Source organism: Mesoplodon densirostris (genome assembly GCF_025265405.1).
Source record: "Mesoplodon densirostris isolate mMesDen1 chromosome Y unlocalized genomic scaffold, mMesDen1 primary haplotype SUPER_Y_unloc_1, whole genome shotgun sequence".
Classification (NCBI taxonomy): Eukaryota; Metazoa; Chordata; class Mammalia; order Artiodactyla; family Ziphiidae; genus Mesoplodon; species Mesoplodon densirostris.
In genome coordinates, this window is record NW_026778236.1 from 2229158 (window position 1) to 2253429 (window position 24272).

Below are 24272 nucleotides of genomic sequence, written 5' to 3' on the forward strand. Positions count from 1 at the left end.
ATGAGACAGGCGGTTAAGCAAGTAAAGTGAGGATTTATTTAAGCAAGAATATGCCCTCAGGGAGAGCAGGCAGTTAGGTGAGGAGCTGCTGCCCTGGGTTCCACTGGCAAGCCGGTTATGAGGGGCATACAGAGGAAGGGGTGGCATACTCATTGGGGAAGCAGGAGTTTGGGGGTCACATTCCCTGCTTCTTTGCAGCTCCAGAAGGGATTTTTGTCCTTATTTAGCTTAGTCAGAAGTGTCATGGCCTCACTGCATGGTGTGTGCTGCTTGTCTGCAAGGCTAATTTTATTGTAAGGAGAGCATAATGAGCAACAGGTTACATTTGGAAGTAGGAGAGTCCTGTCTTTCCTCATCTCTCTTTGTCTGCCTTCAGGACACTTACCACCGAAAATGTGCAGTTTCCTGTCAGTCTGGAGGTTCTTGTTTTTCTTTGTCTGCCCATGGACCTCTGCTCTTTACCAGGTGCTTCATTTCCTGCCACCTGGCCCCTCTTCCATTACTCTGCTCATATCTAGCTACTCGCCTGCTGTAGCAATTACAGTAATCTTAACCTCACAGTCCTTTAATTGCATTGCAGTCACTGAAAAACATGCTTAACATCCAGATTTAATTTTGTTCATGAATGAGTGATATCCAAACCTCTGTAAGATGATTTTCTCAGACACCATCTGAGATTTCATATCAATTGTTTTTCCTCTCGTGTTTCTTTCCTGTCAAGCAGAGGGTTAAAATATTAAACAATCATTATTGAAATACTAACAATTCTTTGATTTCCTACTATATACTGAACTTGTCCCTTCCAGTAGACTTGCTTGGAAGCTGCCGGTTGGCCTACATATTAGGTAGAAACCATAAAACCCCTAAATTAGGGAACAGTTATAACTTTGCCTGATTTAAAGATCAGCTTTTGTATAATGCATACAGCTGTTATCTATCTAGACTATGGAAAGTGTCCCAAGAAATACTAACTGATCACCATCAACTGATCAACTGGTGTTTACATGAACACATTTCATTGCATAGTTTTCTCAAGTGCTCAATAATGGTTAATATACGATTAAGACACTACCAATGCAAAGCATTAACACCACAGGTCTGGGCTTCCCTAGTGGCCCAGTGGTTGAGAGTCCGGCTGCCGATGCAGGGGACACGGGTTCGTGCCCCGGTCCGGGAGGATCCCACATGCCGCGGAGCGGCTGGCCCCGTGAGCCATAGCCTCTGAGCCTGCGCGTCCGGAGCCTGTGCAACGGGAGGGGCCCCAGCGGTGAGAGGCCGGCATACCACAACAACAACAACAAAAAAAACAGTTTCATGATTTTGACCAGTCTCTAAAAAAGGCAGAATTACAAATTAACCTCAGGCTCCCACTTCATATAAAAGTAATTACAATATTTTCACACTTTTGTTTTGAACCCTGAATTATGTTTTCAGCTCAATGTGCTCAGTACGTCATTTAACCTCACAATAACCCTATCTGATAATTCTTTATCATCTTGTTTTTGTAGACTAGGTAAATTTAAGAGTGTAGGTAGCTTACCCAGTTTCATATAACTACTAAATTTTGAAGTTTAGATTATTTTCTGTCTGCCTGACTTCGTATCATATGAAATCACCAGATGCATTATGTCTTCTAGACATTCATCTTTCTGTTTCAGATTATTTTAACAGTTCCACTAAAAAAATTAAGTAAGTAGCATATCTGCATAGCAAGCAGAATGCTTCATGATCTGGTCCTCCCCATTTTACGTCTATCAAGAAATCCCTGAACTCTCCCTACTGATTACCTGGAGCTTCACGTTATTACCCCAAAATGCCTTTTCCTTTTTTTTTTTTTTTTACGGTACGCGGGCATCTCACCGTTGTGGCCTCTCCCGTTGTGGAGCACAAGCTCCGGACGGGCAGGCTCAGCGGCCATGGCTCAGGGGCCCAGCAGCTCAGGGGCATGTGGGATCCTCCCGGACCGGGGCACGAACCCGTGTCCCCTGTATGGGCAGGCGGACTCTCAACCACTGCGCCACCTGGGAAGCCCTTCTCCTTTATATTGATTAAATTAAAGCAACTGGGAAAAGTAATGCAGTAAAAAGTAGAGAACACATTCTGCTGTTGCAGTTTTCTTTAGAGTTTCTCCCGCGAGTTCTCCCTCGAGATTCTCTCGCGAGTTTCTCTGTTCACCCCTCCCCCACCTCCACATCTTCCATCTTCCCTACCTCCCCTGCGGCTCATCCCTTCCCCCACCCACCGCTACATCTGGTTCCTTAGCCTCTTTCTAGAAGTAGAGCGCTTGCTCTCGAGCCTTAGTTTAGTTAACGGTCGTCTGAAGAGACGCGGAAGGAGGACTTCTGAAGAGGAGGACAAAATAAGGTAAGAAATTCGGCATTTTAGGGAGGAGAGAATAATTTATACCTCAGGAGAAAGAGTTGACACCTATATGTTCTCCTGTTACCAGAGAAAGCGTGGTAATTCAGATTTTGATTTTTCTCTCAGGCTTTTACTGTAAGAGATAAGAGCCGAGTAAGTGGTGTTTGTATAAATATGTCTGAATAGACAGTGTCTCGAGAAGTCTATCAGTTGTTCTTGAACAGTACGTTTAATGTTTGTTCTCCTGGAGAATCAGTTGCCAAGGCAGCGATGAAAAGGCAGTGAAGTTCCTGGAATTTGTCCGTGAATTGAGAAGTTGGGGGTGGGGGTGGAGCTAGGTTTGAAATGCTGCGGGAGGGAATATTGAGTAGATAACTGTGATTAGCGGCGTACCCTCTTTGCTGTTGACTCTCACTTGCGGGTAGTGGAGCGTATGCCGGGCGCCAGTTTGTTCCGCTTGCACTTTTGTTTTTTGCGGTATGCGGGCCTCTCACTGCTGTGGCCCCTCCCACCGCGGAGCACGGGCTCGGTACCCAGAGGCTCCAGACGCGCAGGCTCAGCGGCCATGGCCCACGGGCCCAGCCGCTCCGCGGCACATGGGATCCTCCCAGACCGGGGCACGAACCCGTATCCCCTGCATCGGCAGGCGGACTCTCAACCACTGCGCCACCAGGGAGGCCCTCTCCACTAGTTTTTAAGAGAACTGTGTTTGTTCCTTTCTTCCTCATGTGTAAATTCTCATTGTGTTCCCAGTGAATTGAAGGTGCTTGCTCTTCATGCCAAGAGTTGGGCATGAGACAGGCGGTTAAGCAAGTAAAGTGAGGATTTATTTAAGCAAGAATATGCCCTCAGGGAGAGCAGGCAGTTAGGTGAGGAGCTGCTGCCCTGGGTTCCACTGGCAAGCCGGTTATGAGGGGCATACAGAGGAAGGGGTGGCATACTCATTGGGGAAGCAGGAGTTTGGGGGTCACATTCCCTGCTTCTTTGCAGCTCCAGAAGGGATTTTTGTCCTTATTTAGCTTAGTCAGAAGTGTCATGGCCTCACTGCATGGTGTGTGCTGCTTGTCTGCAAGGCTAATTTTATTGTAAGGAGAGCATAATGAGCAACAGGTTACATTTGGAAGTAGGAGATTCCTGTCTTTCCTCATCTCTCTTTGTCTGCCTTCAGGACACTTACCACCGAAAATGTGCAGTTTCCTGTCAGTCTGGAGGTTCCTGTTTTTCTTTGTCTGCCCATGGACCTCTGCTCTTTACCAGGTGCTTCATTTCCTGCCACCTGGCCCCTCTTCCACTACTCTGCTCATATCTAGCTACTCGCCTGCTGTAGCAATTACAGTAATCTTAACCTCACAGTCCTTTAATTGCATTGCAGTCACTGAAAAACATGCTTAACATCCAGATTTAATTTTGTTCATGAATGAGTGATATCCAAACCTCTATAAGATGATTTTCTCAGACACCATCTGAGATTTCATATCAATTGTTTTTCCTCTCGTGTTTCTTTCCTGTCAAGCAGAGGGTTAAAATATTAAACAATCATTATTGAAATACTAACAATTCTTTGATTTCCTACTATATACTGAACTTGTCCCTTCCAGTAGACTTGCTTGGAAGCTGCCGGTTGGCCTACATATTAGGTAGAAACCATAAAACCCCTAAATTAGGGAACAGTTATAACTTTGCCTGATTTAAAGATCAGCTTTTGTATAATGCATACAGCTGTTATCTATCTAGACTATGGAAAGTGTCCCAAGAAATACTAACTGATCACCATCAACTGATCAACTGGTGTTTACATGAACACATTTCATTGCATACTTTTCTCAAGTGCTCAATAATGGTTAATATACGATTAAGACACTACCAATGCAAAGCATTAACACCACAGGTCTGGGCTTCCCTAGTGGCCCAGTGGTTGAGAGTCCGGCTGCCGATGCAGGGGACACGGGTTCGTGCCCCGGTCCGGGAGGATCCCACATGCCGCGGAGCGGCTGGCCCCGTGAGCCATAGCCTCTGAGCCTGCGCGTCCGGAGCCTGTGCTTCGCAACGGGAGGGGCCCCAGCGGTGAGAGGCCGGCATACCGCAACAACAACAACAAAAAAAACAGTTTCATGATTTTGACCAGTCTCTAAAAAAGGCAGAATTACAAATTAACCTCAGGCTCCCACTTCATATAAAAGTAATTACAATATTTTCACACTTTTGTTTTGAACCCTGAATTATGTTTTCAGCTCAATGTGCTCAGTACGTCATTTAACGTCACAATAACCCTATCTGATAATTCTTTATCATCTTGTTTTTGTAGACTAGGTAAATTTAAGAGTGTAGGTAGCTTACCCAGTTTCATATAACTACTAAATTTTGAAGTTTAGATTATTTTCTGTCTGCCTGACTTCGTATCATATGAAATCACCAGATGCATTATGTCTTCTAGACATTCATCTTTCTGTTTCAGATTATTTTAACAGTTCCACTAAAAAAATTAAGTAAGTAGCATATCTGCATAGCAAGCAGAATGCTTCATGATCTGGTCCTCCCCATTTTACGTCTATCAAGAAATCCCTGAACTCTCCCTACTGATTACCTGGAGCTTCACGTTATTACCCCAAAATGCCTTTTCCTTTTTTTTTTTTTTTTACGGTACGCAGGCATCTCACCGTTGTGGCCTCTCCCGTTGTGGAGCACAAGCTCCGGACGGGCAGGCTCAGCGGCCATGGCTCAGGGGCCCAGCAGCTCAGGGGCATGTGGGATCCTCCCGGACCGGGGCACGAACCCGTGTCCCCTGTATCAGCAGGCGGACTCTCAACCACTGCGCCACCTGGGAAGCCCTTCTCCTTTATATTGATTAAATTAAAGCAACTGGGAAAAGTATGCAGTAAAAAGTAGAGAACACATTCTGCTGTTGCAGTTTTCTTTAGAGTTTCTCCCTCGAGTTCTCCCTCGAGATTCTCTTGCTTGTTTCTCTTGCGAGTTTCTCTGTTCACCCCTCCCCCACCTCCACATCTTCCATCTTCCCTACCTCCCCTGCGGCTCATCCCTTCCCCCACCCACCGCTACATCTGGTTCCTTAGCCTCTTTCTAGAAGTAGAGCGCTTGCTCTCGAGCCTTAGTTTAGTTAACGGTCGTCTGAAGAGACGCGGAAGGAGGACTTCTGAAGAGGAGGACAAAATAAGGTAAGAAATTCGGCATTTTAGGGAGGAGAGAATAATTTATACCTCAGGAGAAAGAGTTGACACCTATATGTTCTCCTGTTACCAGAGAAAGCATGGTAATTCAGATTTTGATTTTTCTCTCAGGCTTTTTCTGTAAGAGATAAGAGCCGAGTAAGTGGTGTTTGTATAAATATGTCTGAATAGACAGTGTCTCGAGAAGTCTATCAGTTGTTCTTGAACAGTACGTTTAATGTTTGTTCTCCTGGAGAATCAGTTGCCAAGGCAGCGATGAAAAGCCAGTGAAGTTCCTGGAATTTGTCCGTGAATTGAGAAGTTGGGGGTGGGGGTGGAGCTAGGTTTGAAATGCTGCGGGAGGGAATATATTGAGTAGATAACTTAACTGTGATTAGCGGCGTACCCTCTTTGCTGTTGACTCTCACTTGCGGGTAGTGGAGCGTATGCCGGGCGCCAGTTTGTTCCGCTTGCACTTTTGTTTTTTGCGGTATGCGGGCCTCTCACTGCTGTGGCCCCTCCCACCGCGGAGCACGGGCTCGGTACCCAGAGGCTCCAGACGCGCAGGCCCAGCGGCCATGGCTCACGGGCCCAGCCGCTCCGCGGCTCGTGGGATCCTCCCAGACCGGGGCACGAACCCGTATCCCCTGCATCGGCAGGCGGACTCTCAACCACTGCGCCAGCAGGGAGGCCCTCTCCACTAGTTTTTAAGAGAAATGTGTTTGTTCCTTTCTTCCTCATGTGTAAATTCTCATTGGGTTCCCAGTGAATTGAAGGTGCTTGCTCTTCATGCCAAGAGTTGGGCATGAGACAGGCGGTTAAGCAAGTAAAGTGAGGATTTATTTAAGCAAGAATATGCCCTCAGGGAGAGCAGGCAGTTAGGTGAGGAGCTGCTGCCCTGGGTTCCACTGGCAAGCCGGTTATGAGGGGCATACAGAGGAAGGGGTGGCATACTCATTGGGGAAGCAGGAGTTTGGGGGTCACATTCCCTGCTTCTTTGCAGCTCCAGAAGGGATTTTTGTCCTTATTTAGCTTAGTCAGAAGTGTCATGGCCTCACTGCATGGTGTGTGCTGCTTGTCTGCGAGGCTAATTTTATTGTAAGGAGAGCATAATGAGCAACAGGTTACATTTGGAAGTAGGAGAGTCCTGTCTTTCCTCATCTCTCTTTGTCTGCCTTCAGGACACTTACCACCGAAAATGTGCAGTTTCCTGTCAGTCTGGAGGTTCTTGTTTTTCTTTGTCTGCCCATGGACCTCTGCTCTTTACCAGGTGCTTGATTTCCTGCCACCTGGCCCCTCTTCCACTACTCTGCTCATATCTAGCTACTCGCCTGCTGTAGCAATTACAGTAATCTTAACCTCACAGTCCTTTAATTGCATTGCAGTCACTGAAAAACATGCTTAACATCCAGATTTAATTTTGTTCATGAATGAGTGATATCCAAACCTCTGTAAGATGATTTTCTCAGACACCATCTGAGATTTAATATCAATTGTTTTTCCTCTCGTGTTTCTTTCCTGTCAAGCAGAGGACTAAAATATTAAACAATCATTATTGAAATACTAACAATTCTTTGATTTCCTACTATATACTGAACTTGTCCCTTCCAGTAGACTTGCTTGGAAGCTGCCGGTTGGCCTACATATTAGGTAGAAACCATAAAACCCCTAAATTAGGGAACAGTTATAACTTTGCCTGATTTAAAGATCAGCTTTTGTATAATGCATACAGCTGTTATCTATCTAGACTATGGAAAGTGTCCCAAGAAATACTAACTGATCACCATCAACTGATCAACTGGTGTTTACATGAACACATTTCATTGCATAGTTTTCTCAAGTGCTCAATAATGGTTAATATACGATTAAGACACTACAAATGCAAAGCATTAACACCACAGGTCTGGGCTTCCCTAGTGGCCCAGTGGTTGAGAGTCCGGCTGCCGATGCAGGGGACACGGGTTCGTGCCCCGGTCCGGGAGGATCCCACATGCCGCGGAGCGGCTGGCCCCGTGAGCCATAGCCTCTTGAGCCTGCGCGTCCGGAGCCTGTGCAACGGGAGGGGCCCCAGCGGTGAGAGGCCGGCATACCACAACAACAACAACAAAAAAAACAGTTTCATGATTTTGACCAGTCTCTAAAAAAGGCAGAATTACAAATTAACCTCAGGCTCCCACTTCATATAAAAGTAATTACAATATTTTCACACTTTTGTTTTGAACCCTGAATTATGTTTTCAGCTCAATGTGCTCAGTACGTCATTTAACCTCACAATAACCCTATCTGATAATTCTTTATCATCTTGTTTTTGTAGACTAGGTAAATTTAAGAGTGTAGGTAGCTTACCCAGTTTCATATAACTACTAAATTTTGAAGTTTAGATTATTTTCTGTCTGCCTGACTTCGTATCATATGAAATCACCAGATGCATTATGTCTTCTAGACATTCATCTTTCTGTTTCAGATTATTTTAACAGTTCCACTAAAAAAATTAAGTAAGTAGCATATCTGCATAGCAAGCAGAATGCTTCATGATCTGGTCCTCCCCATTTTACGTCTATCAAGAAATCCCTGAACTCTCCCTACTGATTACCTGGAGCTTCACGTTATTACCCCAAAATGCCTTTTCCTTTTTTTTTTTTTTTTTACGGTACGCGGGCATCTCACCGTTGTGGCCTCTCCCGTTGTGGAGCACAAGCTCCGGACGGGCAGGCTCAGCGGCCATGGCTCAGGGGCCCAGCAGCTCAGGGGCATGTGGGATCCTCCCGGACCGGGGCACGAACCCGTGTCCCCTGTATCGGCAGGCGGACTCTCAACCACTGCGCCACCTGGGAAGCCCTTCTCCTTTATATTGATTAAATTAAAGCAACTGGGAAAAGTATGCAGTAAAAAGTAGAGAACACATTCTGCTGTTGCAGTTTTCTTTAGAGTTTCTCCCGCGAGTTCTCCCTCGAGATTCTCTCGCGAGTTTCTCTGTTCACCCCTCCCCCACCTCCACATCTTCCATCTTCCCTACCTCCCCTGCGGCTCATCCCTTCCCCCACCCACCGCTACATCTGGTTCCTTAGCCTCTTTCTAGAAGTAGAGCGCTTGCTCTCGAGCCTTAGTTTAGTTAACGGTCGTCTGAAGAGACGCGGAAGGAGGACTTCTGAAGAGGAGGACAAAATAAGGTAAGAAATTCGGCATTTTAGGGAGGAGAGAATAATTTATACCTCAGGAGAAAGAGTTGACACCTATATGTTCTCCTGTTACCAGAGAAAGCGTGGTAATTCAGATTTTGATTTTTCTCTCAGGCTTTTACTGTAAGAGATAAGAGCCGAGTAAGTGGTGTTTGTATAAATATGTCTGAATAGACAGTGTCTCGAGAAGTCTATCAGTTGTTCTTGAACAGTACGTTTAATGTTTGTTCTCCTGGAGAATCAGTTGCCAAGGCAGCGATGAAAAGGCAGTGAAGTTCCTGGAATTTGTCCGTGAATTGAGAAGTTGGGGGTGGGGGTGGAGCTAGGTTTGAAATGCTGCGGGAGGGAATATTGAATAGATAACTGTGATTAGCGGCGTACCCTCTTTGCTGTTGACTCTCACTTGCGGGTAGTGGAGCGTATGCCGGGCGCCAGTTTGTTCCGCTTGCACTTTTGTTTTTTGCGGTATGCGGGCCTCTCACTGCTGTGGCCCCTCCCACCGCGGAGCACGGGCTCGGTACCCAGAGGCTCCAGACGCGCAGGCCCAGCGGCCATGGCTCACGGGCCCAGCCGCTCCGCGGCTCGTGGGATCCTCCCGGAGCGGTGCCGAACCCGTGTCCCCTGGATAGGCAGGCGGACTGTCAACCACTGCGCCACCAGGGAAGCCCTCTCGTGCAGTTTTTTTTCTTTTTTTTTTCTTTTTTGTTTCCTTCGGGTTTTCTTTGTGAAAGCAGAGGTACTGAGCAATACAAGCAAGATACCTATTTTAACTTAAATGATTTAAAACTTGTAATTTTAGTTATCAAATGTCAAAATGTTGATTCACTTGACAAAAAGCGTCTGATTTAATTTGGCATATAAAGAATGGTACTCTCTTTTGACCAGTGTTTCTTAAAGTCTCTCAATCTAAGTAAACACACTTTACATTTTCCTCAATAAAGGAAGTAGCTCCCTCCTTTTCCCTTATGACTTACCACTTTTAAAGTTTGTGGAAAAAAATTATTTTAAACATTTTTTGATGCATACACAAGAAAAATGTGAGTAGATGTGAACAATTTAAAAATATGTTTAAGGTATATTCTGCACAGTTCATAAAACATATTAACTGTTAGATGTGTAGAATCCAGGACTATTTATTATTGCTTATTTTTTTGTTGTGTTTTGGAAAAGAAGCCTTGAACCCTGCAGGTAAAATAATTTACAGTTGCCTTCTAATCTAGTTTTTACATACAGGTTTTTGTAAGATATCTATAAAGAATGGAGCATTTGTTACGCCAGTGCTTGTTTGGCTTTGTGTTACAAGTTTCCTCTCTTTTAAGTAAGAAACGGCAAATATTTTCACTGCTATAGGGTACTTCAGTTGAGTTATAAACAGGAGTAATAGTTTTTGCTTATAATTTATTTTTTGCTATATGTATAAAGATATATTTTTCATTACTTACAGAAAAATGGCGGAAGCAGATCAGGCTGGGAAACTGTTCATAGGAGGCCTCCATGCTGACACCAATGAAAATTCTCTTGAAGTGGTATTTGGGAAATATGGTCACATTATGGAAGGTAATTTTTAGAACTTATATATATATATATATATATATATATACATATACACACATATATATATATATGTTCGAAGCAAAAGTGTATTAAACACACACCATTGAACAGCTAAGTTAAAGTGCTTTTTCTGTTTGTAACACATGAGCACTTTTTTTTAAAGTTTCTGTTTTTTATTAGGAAAGCACTGGGCAATGAGGGAAAGTGTACACCTTAGGGGCTCCTACTACTGAGAAGGGCAAAAAGCAGTGTTTCTTTCTTCACCCCAGCCACGCTTTGCAGCATGCTGGGTTTTACTTACCTGACCAGGGATCAAGCCCATGCACAGTGGCATGCAGCATGTGGATCTTAGTTGCCTGACGAGGGATCAGACCCGTGTCCCCTTCATTGGGAACGTGGAGTCTTATCCACTGGACCACCAGGGAAGTCCCAGGGCTTTTTAAACATACTGTCGTCATAGGACATGAAATGGGATGAGATATGCTAGCTGTAGAACGGTTGCAATTATTGACTCAATTTTTAAAATACTAGAAATGATATAAAATGGAAAGGGTTTTTTTGCTTTATTTGTTTTTGGTTTTTGTTTTGTTTTTAAGTAACTTCCGGGAGGCTGTTACTGCACTGTGTCCATAACATGAAATTAAGGAGGCCTTATGAGAAAGTGTCAAAGGATTGATTATTTTGAAAATATGAAACGTTCAATTTTATGTGAAATTTAAATTAAAAATATTTATGTATATTACAGTTACGTTGATGAAGAATCAGAAAAAAAACAAGTCTAGAGGCTTTGCTTTTATTACTTTTGAGAATCCTGCAGATGCAAAGGATGCTGTCCAAGATATGAATGGAAAAGTAAGAGACTTTAATAATATTTTGTGTTCTCCATTTATTACTATTTCAAGATTTTTTTTTCTAATTTTTTAAAGTAACATGATGCCATATAAGGCTTCACTCTCCATTTTGTCACATAAGTATTGGATTGTCCGGTTGGAAGGAGATTGACATTAACATGAGCTTTAACAATATATTTTAAACCTGTTTTAGCATTCAAATGTAAAAGTAAATGAGTTTTAGCCTGTAGAGCTCTCCCCAATATCCCGTACTGTTATTTTTAAGTCTCGACTTTTTTGTACTTCAGAGTCAGTCTTCCTTGTGTCACTGTTACAAATAATCACTTGTCCCTTACAACTGTACTTTTAATTGCATATTTGCTCAAAGAATTTTTTTATATTGTAGGTAGTATTTTTCCCATTTTATATTGCAGGTCATATCTTTTTATATTCATCATCCTGTGAATTGTTCATTGTTAAAAGTACTTCCAGCGCATCTCAGTTCTCATAGTGTGGAACACATACATTAATTCCCTTTGTCCTATAGCTTGGTTTCTGGTATGCTGCAGGCACTTGGCACATGTTGACCCTTTTACTTTACTTTCATATTTTAAGGTATGGTAGTACCTAAAAGTTGATCTTGACTCATGCATGATTTTATTTTGGGTGCAGAGGTAAATTTGTGTCATGAAGGATAGTAGACCCCCATTATCTGTTTGTTTTCAAGCACAAGAACGTGTAGTCTGTATAGACATTATTCTTCAATTCTTTATTCAACAGATATTTTATTGCCAGGCATTGCTTTAGCAATTGATTAATGGTTGTGGGGAATACAAAATACCTATTTTCTTGGACACTTGTGTTCTAGGGTGAACGATGAGAAACGTACAAGTAAAACTAAATACAATTTCATATGCAAAAATATTAAGGAAAATAAAGTAGGTAATTTCATTAGAGTTTAAGGGGAGTGGATTTCTATACATATACATCTAAGAATGTTAAATCCTGAATGTTGGGAGGGAGGCAGCCATTCATAAGTGTATGGGAAATAGTTTGGACCCAGAAACAGAAAAGGAGGCCCTAACATGGGAGCACATGGCTGTTGAGGCTGTTTGTATTGGGCCAGGGCCCATCCATATCCACCAGAAGTCTTAGTAGGAATTCAGCATTTAAAATCGTTTTCCAAGGATAACATGAAACAGCTAGAGTGTTTTACTTAGAGCAATTATATTATGATTTAAATTATGTTATCAAAAATCACATTGGCATCTATAGAAGGTTAATGTAGGAAGTTGTTGGGAGATTAAGAAGTGTAAGCATTTCTGAAACATAAGAATATGAAGTACCATTATAAGAAGTTACTCTTGGGGGACATGTTCAAACAACTGAATAAGGCAAGAAATGTTAAGGACCAAATAAGTGCTCTATTTAAAAAAAAAATCAAAGAAATTATTAGAAGTAAATACAGAAGAACAATCATGTTGGAAAATTTTCTTTCCCTTAATATTTAATAAATGGTAAAAACAATTAGAGTAGGAATAACCATTTTGAATAAATAACTGAATAATTTTATTTTTTAAATGACACGCATACTTTTATATACCCTTGGGACACTGAAAACTTTGAATGGTAGAAGTAGAGAAAGGAAGTGAGTTTAGTTCTCCATTATAGAAAATAAAAGGGTATATTCTCTCATGATAAGTGAGAGGTATTAATCTTCTTTTAATACCAGAGGACATTTCAGGGAGCTCTAATTGCCAATACGTACACTTTGTGTTGGATGACTTAATGAAAGGCAGTTACTAATTAAGTCTCATTTATCTGGCATGGTGAAGGACACCATCATTTCAGAAGAAAATGTTTGCTTTGGGGAAAAAATATTGATCTTGAACTAGAGCAGTAGGAAATAAATTTGATGCGATGTTATTAATGTTATACTTAATCTGTTTAGTCTTTGGATGGAAAGGCAATTAAGGTAGAGCAAGCCAACAAACCATCTTTTGAAAGCGGTGGTACACAGAGACCACAACCTCCTGCAAGAAACAGGGGCCATCTGAGAAATCCGAGACATGGAAGAGGAAGAATTCGAAGAGGAGGAAATGGAAGAGGAGGAAATGGAAGAGGAGGAAGTGGGAGCGCAAGAGAGCATCCCTCCCCTGGAGGACACCTGGGTAATGTTTTCAAATACAAGGCTGCAACCATAGGACCGAAAAATAGTAGGTTTAACTGTATAGAAACCTCTCAGTTTTTATTCCATCCTTTATGAGCAAAGTAGTGTGTAAGTACTATCAGATGATGAATCACATTGATAGTCAGAAGTATTTCTAAGTGGTGAAGAATTATTGTAGGTATAAAATGACTTAACTAGGTAATGTGCAAAAAGTTAATCACCGTACAGGGGAATAGCATAAATTTTAAAGTAAATTCAGTCTCTTTTACCATTATTACTAATTGCCTCTTTTCTTCGAGAATTTTTCTACAGAGTTTCCTACTGTCGATCATATATTAGAATTTTTCACTTTAGGACCAATATCTTGATATGAGTTTAAATCAATGATTCATTCATAATCTATTAAAAATACATTGGTTAATTTTATTCTGAGAGTAGCCTTATTGCATCATAAACATCCTAGAGAATCTTGAAAACTCCACAACAGAAAATAAAAGTCACTCAGAATATCCACAATTCAGGGCTAAACACTTCATATTTTAGGTTTCACCTTGCAGTATTTGTCTTAAGTATATGTGTTCAGACATCTAAGCAAATCTCCATTGTCATTTTGATATGAGGCTTTTCTACCTGGGTCTCTGGTATGCATTTGGGAAAATACCTGAGGGAAATAAATAGAGCTTTAGATTCTAAAAGGTGTCTTTGATCCAGGAAAAGAGTAAAAAGCTCTGCTTCAGACATATGTATGTTTTCTTTGTGTGTGTGTATTAGAGGAGAAAGTCGTTGAAAATGCCTTTTTTTGGATTTTTTCAGAGAAGTTTTCTACTTAGTAAGAAAAGGAGGAAAAGCACTTTGCATTTCAAAAACTTGCATATATTTAACAACCTTTGCTTCATCTATTAACCATAACCAGTCTTCAGAAATAAAACATTTAGTTTCTTTTTGTGATAATTACATGTGTGAATTTTAGGAAATGTTTTTGGAAAGTTCAGTTAAAGGGTAACCCATTTTAAGAAAACACAGTTTTGCTCTTTTCCCACTATCTTGACCTTGAGAAAAGTTGACCAGTTCATATTCTGCCATGTGTAAGAATACTCATTTTTTTCTTGCCTGTGGCAATACAGGGGAATTGGAATATACCTAAACATCTTTCTGGTTAGAAAGGTAACACATAAATTTTCAGTATTTAGTGTGCATTTCTTAAATACTATTAAAATTGAACAGAACGTAGCCCTTTTCACTGAGAAATTAACATTAAGAGTTGATCTGTGAATAACACAGGCTTGAACTGTTGATCAACTTACAAGCAGATTTTTTTTTTCAATAACTACATATAAGATCACTACATGATCCAAGGTTGGTTGAATCCATGGATGCAGAACTAGGGATACTGGACCAAGTGTAAAGTTATAAGCAGATATTCTCCTGCAAAGGGAGTTATTTGTATGTATATACTTAACTTTTAGGTAATGCATTTTTTATTCATCTTTTTTTATTTTTAATGTTTTGATTTATACCTAGGATGTTGTGTTTTTCAAAAGCTTCCTTGACACCAGAATTATATAACTAATAACTTATCATCTTCCTCCTAACATGATGAAAAATTCAGTTTTACATTTAATTTATCCAGGTTTTCCTGTACTCTCTCTCTTCTCCCCAAACCGCTTTCATACCAGTGGTTCTTTAGTTTTTTCCTAGATTTTCAAAACTGACTTTTACGGTAAGTCTTTGAACTCTACTAACTTATGTGTCATATGAGGAAACAATCATATTGGTTTAGACAGATAGGAAAGCTGAAGACTGGAGTAATTGTTGAGTGAAAATTTATAACAATAAGTGAAACTTGCCCAATGAAAAAATGTTGATTCTACTTAACTAAAATGATTTCATTTAAACACAGGTCATGGTGGGCATACTCCTAGTCCCAACGCGAGTTTTTCCAGGGGAGCCTTTCCAGTTAAAAGAGGACCATCTTCGAGAAGTGGAGGTCCTCCTCCTAAGAGATGTGCTCAGAGACGAAGCAGCAGTGGGGTGGGAAGACAAGGTAAATGCTATATAATGCAGAGAGAGTTGTTTCTGATTAATGAAAGTGAGCTATTTTTAAACAGAATGTTTAAGCAGAATGGAAAGTGAGAAGTATATGAACATGTTAACCAATCACTAATTTATTTATTGATTTGTGGTTGGGAAATAATTTTTCAGTTTTTGATTATAGATGTAATAGGTGATTAGCACTGCTGTGGGGAAAACATTGCTTGTAAGTCCATGTTTGCTATAGAATTCCTCTTAATTTAAGTTGCTGCTAACACTTTTTGGTTAGTAGGCTTCTTCATCACATAGTTTCAGTATCAGAATTTTCATGAAAACTATGTCCTGTGAGAGAATGTTCTGGTCTGTAGACTAGTTTAGCTATGTATATTGGCTACCTGGTTTTATTAATTATTATAAACAATAATTGAAACTTGCCATATGAACTGTAGTTTGTGCTCTTAACATTTTTGGAACTGTTTTCTGATCCTTAATATGGTACAGACTTGAAACAGCCATTATCAAATTGCCATTTTACCTGTAGAATATGAATGAAGCCAAATGTAGCACGATATTGACTTCAAAATACAACAGAAGCTAAGAAACCTACCCTTTCCATTATTAGATGGTTAGCCTAGGGAACAAACAAGAGAAGAGAACAAACAAGGTCCTAGTGAGCTCCAGGAGTGAGGAATAAGAATTAACACATGAAGAGAATGTTATTTATGGGAGATAGTTTCATATTTTGGAAGCGGTACAGTGTTTTTCAAATGAGCCCTTTATTGCTAATAAACAAGAGAAGTCACTACTGCTATCATCATACAAGGTCAATAATTAAGGTTGTACACTTAAAGGAGAGAGCCAACCACTTGGTGATTGAATATGTGACAGTAGTTACCAAAAATTAATGTTTTGCTCCAAGTTTGAGAAGTGTTCCCTACTGCTGGTAATTTAAAGGTTATGCCAAATGTATGGGGAACGGGAGATGTCAGAAAATACAATGTTCAGTGGTAACATTGAAAGGGAAACGAAAATGTGCGTAAATGGAATTTTAGAAGGAGTAGTTTTTTTAAATGATTTTGGAGAGTGGAAGGATATCAGACTTTGGGATTTTTCTTTGAAACATTACTGTCAATTTTGAGATACTTACATAAGCATTCTTAAATTAAAGGTTCAGTATCACATGGAAGAGAAAATTATGGAGGTCCTCCTCATAGAGAGCCAGTCTCTTTTCAGAGAGTTGGCTATATGTCACAAAGAGATGGTGGTTATGCTACTAGAGACAGGTAAGAGAAAACACAGTATATGAATTAAGTCATGGTTAATTTTGTTGTTCTTGTTGAAATTTACCTAACACAAAATTGAACCTTTAAAAGTGAACAAGTCAGTAACATTTAGTACACTTAACAGTGTTATGCAACCACCAGCTCTGTTCAGTTCCAAAACATTTCATTACCCCAAAATAAAATTAATAAGCAGTCACTCCCATTTTCTCCCCCCTTGTCCCTGGTAGGTACCCACCTGTGTCCTTATCTATGAATTTATCTAATCCTGAATATACCATACTAATGGAAGCAAACAATATGTGACCTTTATTATCCAGCTTTCCCTTAGCATAAATGTTTTCAAAGATCATTCATGCTCTAGCATGAATCAGTACTTCAGACCTTGTTTTTTTTTTTTTTGGCTGACTAAATATTCCATTTTATGTGCGATTAACATGGTTTGTTTATCCATCTGTGTGATTTATTCCCATCATGGTGCTGTCATGAATACTCCTGTACAAGCATTTGGGTACCTGTTTTCAATTCTTTTTGAGTGTATATATACTTAGGAGTGGAATTCCTGGGACATATAGTAATTCTTTAATTTTTTAAGGAACTGCTGATCTGTTCCATAGAGCCGGTACTATTTTACAATTCTGCCACGCACATATACTTGATTTGTTTCTCTGCATCTGCACCAACACGTGATATATTAAGTTTCTTTATTTTTAATTATAGCCAGTCTGAGAGGTGCAAAGTAGATATTCCATTTTGGTTTTGAATTTCATTTCTCTAATAAATATGTTGAGCAGGTTTTCAGGTCCTTGTTGCTCATTGTATATCTTCTTTGAACAAAAGTATATTCAAGTCCTTTGCCCGTTTAAAATTTTTTGTCTTTTTGCTGTCTGAATTCTTTATATATTCTGGATATGATAAGTTGCCTTTAAAACTTTATCTGCTTTATTTAAGTTATTCACGGAGAAATTATCCAAGCTTCCGAGCCAGGAAGGATTATATTCCGCCATGTAGAGTCTATGCACACGGTTATTATGGACATTCAAGTTCTCGGATTGATCATCCCTCTAGAGGATATAGGTAATATAAAATTTTGTGTTTATATCAAATAAAAACATTCTTTTAAATTATGTGACCGTGACACATAATTTAAATTGATGACATAATTTATATCATTCTTTTAAATTTAGTGATCGTGATGGCTATGGTGGAAATCCTGATACAGATTATTCTGCATATCGAAGTGGAAGCTCTTACAGGGATTCATATGGGAGTTACGGTAAGAGTCCAGTTACAACTTGTAAATCATAGAATTAGACTTAACCAGATCGTTGTTTACTCTACTTTTACTTCAGTTCCTTAAAGGTAAAACTATGATTAGCATAGCCTTTTTTATAAGTTAAAGACCTTTGAATTGTTTTGTTAATAGCTCACTTAAAATAAAATGCTATGAAGGGTAAATGGGCAGTCTCATCTTTTTTTCTCATTACCGAAAAACTATTTTAACATTAGTATTATTATTTTATTTATTTATTTTTTTGCAGCACATGGGCCTCTCAGCGTTGTGCCCTCTCCCATTGCAGAGCACAGGCTCCTCACGCGCAGGCCCAGCGGCCGTGGCCCATGGTCCCAACCGCTCCCTGGCATGTGGGATCCTCCCGGACCGGGGCACGAACCCGTGTCCCCTGCATCGGCAGGCGGACTGTCAACTACTGCGCCACCAGGGAAGCCCCACTAAATCTTGTTAAACGTTGCCACTCTACTGATTATTTAAAAATTCTAAAATATTGGCTTTTATTGTCAAACTACTTAGGCTGAAAAATATTGCTCTCTCTTTTAAATAAATATGAAAGCCCTTCACCCTTGCTACATAGTTTATATTTTCATAGCAGTGACAGATAAAGCTTATCTTTTCCAATATTTAGCACTTTGAGTCATGTTATATGATACCAGAAAAATTTGTAATGTTTAAAGTTTGTTTATCAATCATTAACTTCCCAGTTGACTACCGTGTTGCACCAGCAGCACGAAGGGTCCCGCTGACATATGGAGGAATCAGTTGCTGTGATAGCAATACGAGAGATGTATATGGAGGAGGTCCGGAAGGTTACTCAAGCAGCCAAAGCAATACTTATTCAAGTGGTTGTGAGCGTGGAAGACAGGAACAATGAGGGTTTCCACCCTCTGTGAATAGGGAGTACCTTGCTCCCTGTGACTCTCATACAGTAGCTCAGGTTGTGGGGCATCCAGATGAGGTTATGTGGGAAGCCAATCTGAAAGAGAGGGCCGAAGCAGATATTAAAAATAACACTCAGTTATGTACCAAATGTTCTTTACAAAGGAAAAGTTTAAGTTCTTTTCTTTAATTGATGCTTGAATACCACTAAAAGAAAAACGTTGGTTTGCGGGGACGAGGCATATATTACCTTTTCCTCTATGAATTTTCAGACAAAGTGAAAACATGGAATTATTCAAAGTACTTGCATAGTTGTTAATATTAATTGAAATATAGAATTTGTGTTTAAAATGTTCAAAATTTTCAGAATAAAAAAATCAGAATTTTCTTGAAACCTATGTCCTGTGAGAGAATGTTCTGGTCTGTAGACTAGTTTAGCTATGTATATTGTCTACCTGTTTTTTTATTTAATTATTATAAACAATAATTGAAACTTGCCATATGAACTGTAGTTTGTGCTCTTAACTTTTTTAGCACTGTTTTCTGATCCTTAATATGGTACAGACTTGAAACAGCCATTATCAAATTGCCATTTTACGTGTAGAATATGAATGAAGCCAAATGTCCCACGATATTGACTTCAAAACACAACAGAAGCTAAGAAGCCTACCCTTTCCATTATTAGATGGTTAGCCTAGTGAACAAACAAGAGAAGAGAACAAACAAGGTCCTAGTGACCTCCAGGAGTGAGGAATAAGAATTAACACATGAAGAGAACGATATTTATGGGAGATAGTTTCATATTTTGGAAGCGGTACAGTGTTTATCAAATGAGCCCTTTATTGCTAATAAACAAGAGAAGTCACTACTGCTATCATCATACAAGGTCAATAATTAAGGTTGTACACTTAAAGGAGAGAGCCAACCACTTGGTGGTTGAATATGTGACAGTAGTTACCAAAAATTAATGTTTTGTTCCAAGTTTGAGAAGTGTTCCCTACTGCTGGTAATTTAAAGGTTATGCCAAATGTATGGGGAACAGGAGATGTCAGAAAATACAATGTTCAGTGGTAACATTGAAAGGGAAACGAAAATGTGCATAAATGGAATTTTAGAAGGAGTAGTTTTTTTAAATGATTTTGGAGAGTGGAAGGATATCAGACTTTGGGATTTTTCTTTGAAACATTACTGTCAATTTTGAGATACTTACATAAGCATTCTTAAATTAAAGGTTCAGTATCACATGGAAGAGAAAATTATGGAGGTCCTCCTCGTAGAGAGCCAGTCTCTTTTCAGAGAGTTGGCTATATGTCACAAAGAGATGGTGGTTATGCTACTAGAGACAGGTAAGAGAAAACACAGTATATGAATTAAGTCATGGTTAATTTTGTTGTTCTTGTTGAAATTTACCTAACACAAAATTGAACCTTTAAAAGTGAACAAGTCAGTAACATTTAGTACACTTAACAGTGTTATGCAACCACCAGCTCTGTTCAGTTCCAAAACATTTCATTACCCCAAAATAAAATTAGTAAGCAGTCACTCCCATTTTCTCCCCGCTTGTCCCTGGTAGGTACCCACCTGTGTCCTTATCTATGAATTTATCTAATCCTGAATATACCATACTAATGGAAGCAAACAATATGTGACCTTTATTATCCAGCTTTCCCTTAGCATAAATGTTTTCAAAGATCATTCATGCTCTAGCATGAATCAGTACTTCAGACCTTGTTTTTTTTTTTGGCTGACTAAATATTCCATTTTATGTGCGATTAACATGGTTTCTTTATCCATCTGTGTGAGTTATTCCCATCATTGTGCTGTCATGAATACTCCTGTACAAGCATTTGGGTACCTGTTTTCAATTCTTTTTGAGTGTATATATACTTAGGAGTGGAATTCCTGGGACATATAGTAATTCTTTAATTTTTTAAGGAACTGCTGATCTGTTCCACAGAGCCGGTAGTATTTTACATTTCTGCCACGCACATATACTTGATTTGTTTCTCTGCATCTGCACCAACACTTGATATATTCAGTTTGTTTATTTTTAATTATAGCCAGTCTGAGAGGTGCAAAGTAGATATTCCATTTTGGTTTTGAATTTCATTTCCCTAATAAATATGTTGAGCATCTTTTCATGTCCTTGTTGGTCATTGTATATCTTCTTTGAACAAAAGTATATTCAAGTCCTTTGCCCGTTTAAAATTTTTTGTCTTTTTGCTGTCTGAATTCTTTATATATTCTGGATATGATAAGTTGCCTTTAAAACTTTATCTGCTTTATTTAAGTTATTCACGGAGAAATTATCCAAGCTTCCGAGCCAGGAAGGATTATATTCCGCCACGTAGAGTCTATGCACACGGTTATTATGGACATTCAAGTTCTCGGATTGATCATCCCTCTAGAGGATACAGGTAATATAAAATTTTGTGTTTATATCAAATAAAAACATTCTTTTAAATTATGTGACCGTGACACATAATTTAAATTGATGACATAATTTATATCATTCTTTTAAATTTAGTGATCGTGATGGCTATGGTGGAAATCCTGATACAGATTATTCTGCATATCGAAGTGGAAGCTCTTACAGGGATTCATATGGGCGTTACGGTAAGAGTCCAGTTACAACTTGTAAATCATAGAATTAGACTTAACCAGATCGTTGTTTACTCTACATTTACTTCAGTTTCTTAAAGGTAAAACTATGATTAGCATAGCCTTTTTTGTAAGTTAAAGACATTTGAATTGTTTTGTTAATAGCTCATTTAAAATAAAATGCTATGAAGGGTAAATGGGCCGTCTCATCTTTTTTTCTCATTACCGAAAAATTATTTTAACATTAGTATTCTTATTTTATTTATTTATTTATTTTCAGCATACGGGCCTCTCACCCTTGTGCCCTCTCCTATTGCGGAGCACAGGCTCCTGACGCGCAGGCCCAGTGGACGTGGCCCATGGTCCCAACCGCTCCCTGGCATGTGGGATCCTCCCGGACCGGGTCACGAACCCGTGTCCCCTGCATCGGCAGGCGGACTGTCAACTACTGCGCCACCAGGGAAGCCCCACTAAATCTTGTTATACGTTGCCACTCTACTGATTATTTAAAAATGCTAAAATAGGGGCTTTTACTTTTAAAGAAACTACTTAGGCTGAAAAATATTGCTCGCTCTTTTAAATAAATGTGAAAGCTCTGCACCATTGCTACATACTTTATATTTTCATAGCAGAGACAGATAAAGCTTATCTTTTCAAATATTTAGCACTTTAAGTCATGTTATATGATACCAGAAAAATTTGTAATGTGTAAAGTTTGTTTATCAATCATTAACTTTCCTGTTGACTCCCGTGTTACACCAGCAGCACGAAGGGTCCCGCTGACACAACGCTGGAAGCAGTTGCTGTGAGAGCAATACGAGAGATGGATATGGAGGAGGTCCGGAAGGTTTCTCAAGCATCCAAAGTAATACTTATTCAAGTGGTCGTGAGCGTGGAAGACAGGAACAACGAGGGTTTCCACCCTCTGTGAATAGGGAGTACCTTGCTCCCTGTGACTCTCATACAGTAGCTCAGGTTGTGGGGCTTCCAGACGAGGTTATGCGGGAAGCCAAACTGAAAGAGAGGGCCGAAGCAGATATTAAAATAACACTCAGTTATGTACCAAATGTTCCTTACAAAGGAAAACTTTAAGTTGTTTTCTTTAATTGATGCTTGAATACTAGTAAAAGAAAAATGTTGGTTTGCGGGAAAGAGGCATATATTAAGTTTTCCTCTATGGATTTTCAGGCAAAGTGAAAACTTGGAATTATTCAAGGTACTTGCATATTTGTTAATATTAATTGAAACGTAGAATTTGTGTTTAAAATGTTCAAAATTTTCAGAGTAATAAAGTTTCATGAAATACGTCTTGTTAATTATACTGCTGAGTTAAACAAGCATAAAACTTTTGTTTGGAGGTTGAATAGTGCTGTTTGCCTAAACTTTTCCTTTGTACATGTATGTATTCAAAATTAAGCAATCTGTTATTTCTCCATCGCAAGCTGTGACTGCTTTCCAGTTAAGCTAAAGAAATTATAAGTTCCTCTTTGAAAGCTTAAACATATAAAAGGTTTGAGAAGTCTCCAAAAAGGCTGAGAAACAATGCTTGCATTATTAGTGAAATTCTATATGTCTTTATCCCTTTAAAGCAATAGTATAAATGAAAGGAAAATTTAGACATGTGACTGTAAAGAGTTAAGAAATCTTGAGGTTAAGTATCTATTTTCTGATCCATATTCAAGTGGCAGATGACCAACGTGGGAATAATGGTTATAAAACCAATTTTCCACTAATTGTAAATGGAACCAGTTAACTTTTCTGAGTATATATCTTAGTGAATGTTAGTACCCCTAGATTTTAAAACATTGGGAAACATTTTAAGTAATACTGATTTCAACTTTATTTTGGTGTGCTTGATGTAACACAAAGGGTTTCGTAATATACTCATAAGTATAGAGTTATCTGGAGGGTTAAGGGTTTTTTGTCAGTGACCTCAGGTGACATTTAATTAGTAATGCTTAAAATTTGGGAAGAAACTTGAGTGTAAAAACTTTAAGCCAAATTGGAATCTGCAAAACTAGTACAGAAATCTGCAATATCCTTTTAAGGGAACAGCAAAAATGAAGTTAAGGGGAAGGAGAGTATTATTTGAGCCAAACTGAGGATTATAACTCAGGAGACAGACTCAGAAAGTTCTGAGGACTGTTCTACCTGTTAGAAGTCAAAGGCATGGTTACATCCATTTTGAAGAGAAAGGACAGTATATCACATCAAAGTGACATACAGATATTTTACATGAAGATCAGCAGGGATACGTAGTCTGGGTAAGCAGGTACAAAGTGAGCAGCAAGTCAACATGATCCCAGTACAGAGCTGGGAAAGAACAGTATTCTTTTTAAGAAGTTGCAGCATAAGTGTCAGAGGAAGGTAAAATAATTGACCTTTATGATCAGGAAGGCAATCTGTCTTTGAGGAACTCTGGTTAATGTGTAGTGCAGATATTAGGGAGGGAGCGAGGATGTCTCAATGACCACAGCATTTTATGTTTAATTTTTCTTGGCTGGCCTTAAAGTACTGTATTTCATAAAATCCTACGGGGCATGAAAGGCTTGCTTTTAGTATCTAACATATCAGATTGATGAATCAAATCCTTAAAAGGAAGGGTAAAGCAAACGAAGTTTCGAACCCAAAACTGAACCGATTACTTTTTCCTGAGTACATGTTCATGAAAAACCCATAAAACTCTTAAGTGTTTAACAGTTGGGTGATCTTCAAAATACAGGGATACTGTGGGTTTGGTTCCAGAACAGTAAAGCAAGTCATGGTTTTTCTCAATTTCACGGCTTCTTATGTAACCCAGTCTTTCCTATTAACAGAAAACATGTATTTCTCCACTAGTTTTTAAGAGAACTGTGTTTGTTCCTTTCTTCCTCATGTGTAAATTCTCATTGGGTTCCCAGTGAATTGAAGGTGCTTGCTCTTCATGCCA

General features: G+C 39.4%; 1 pseudogene; it reads left to right on the plus strand.

The window, feature by feature from the left end:
• Positions 1 to 10152: 10152 nt before the first annotated feature.
• On the plus strand, positions 10153 to 18868 carry LOC132482962 (RNA-binding motif protein, X chromosome-like; annotated as a pseudogene).
• The last annotated feature ends 5404 nt before the right edge of the window (positions 18869 to 24272 follow it).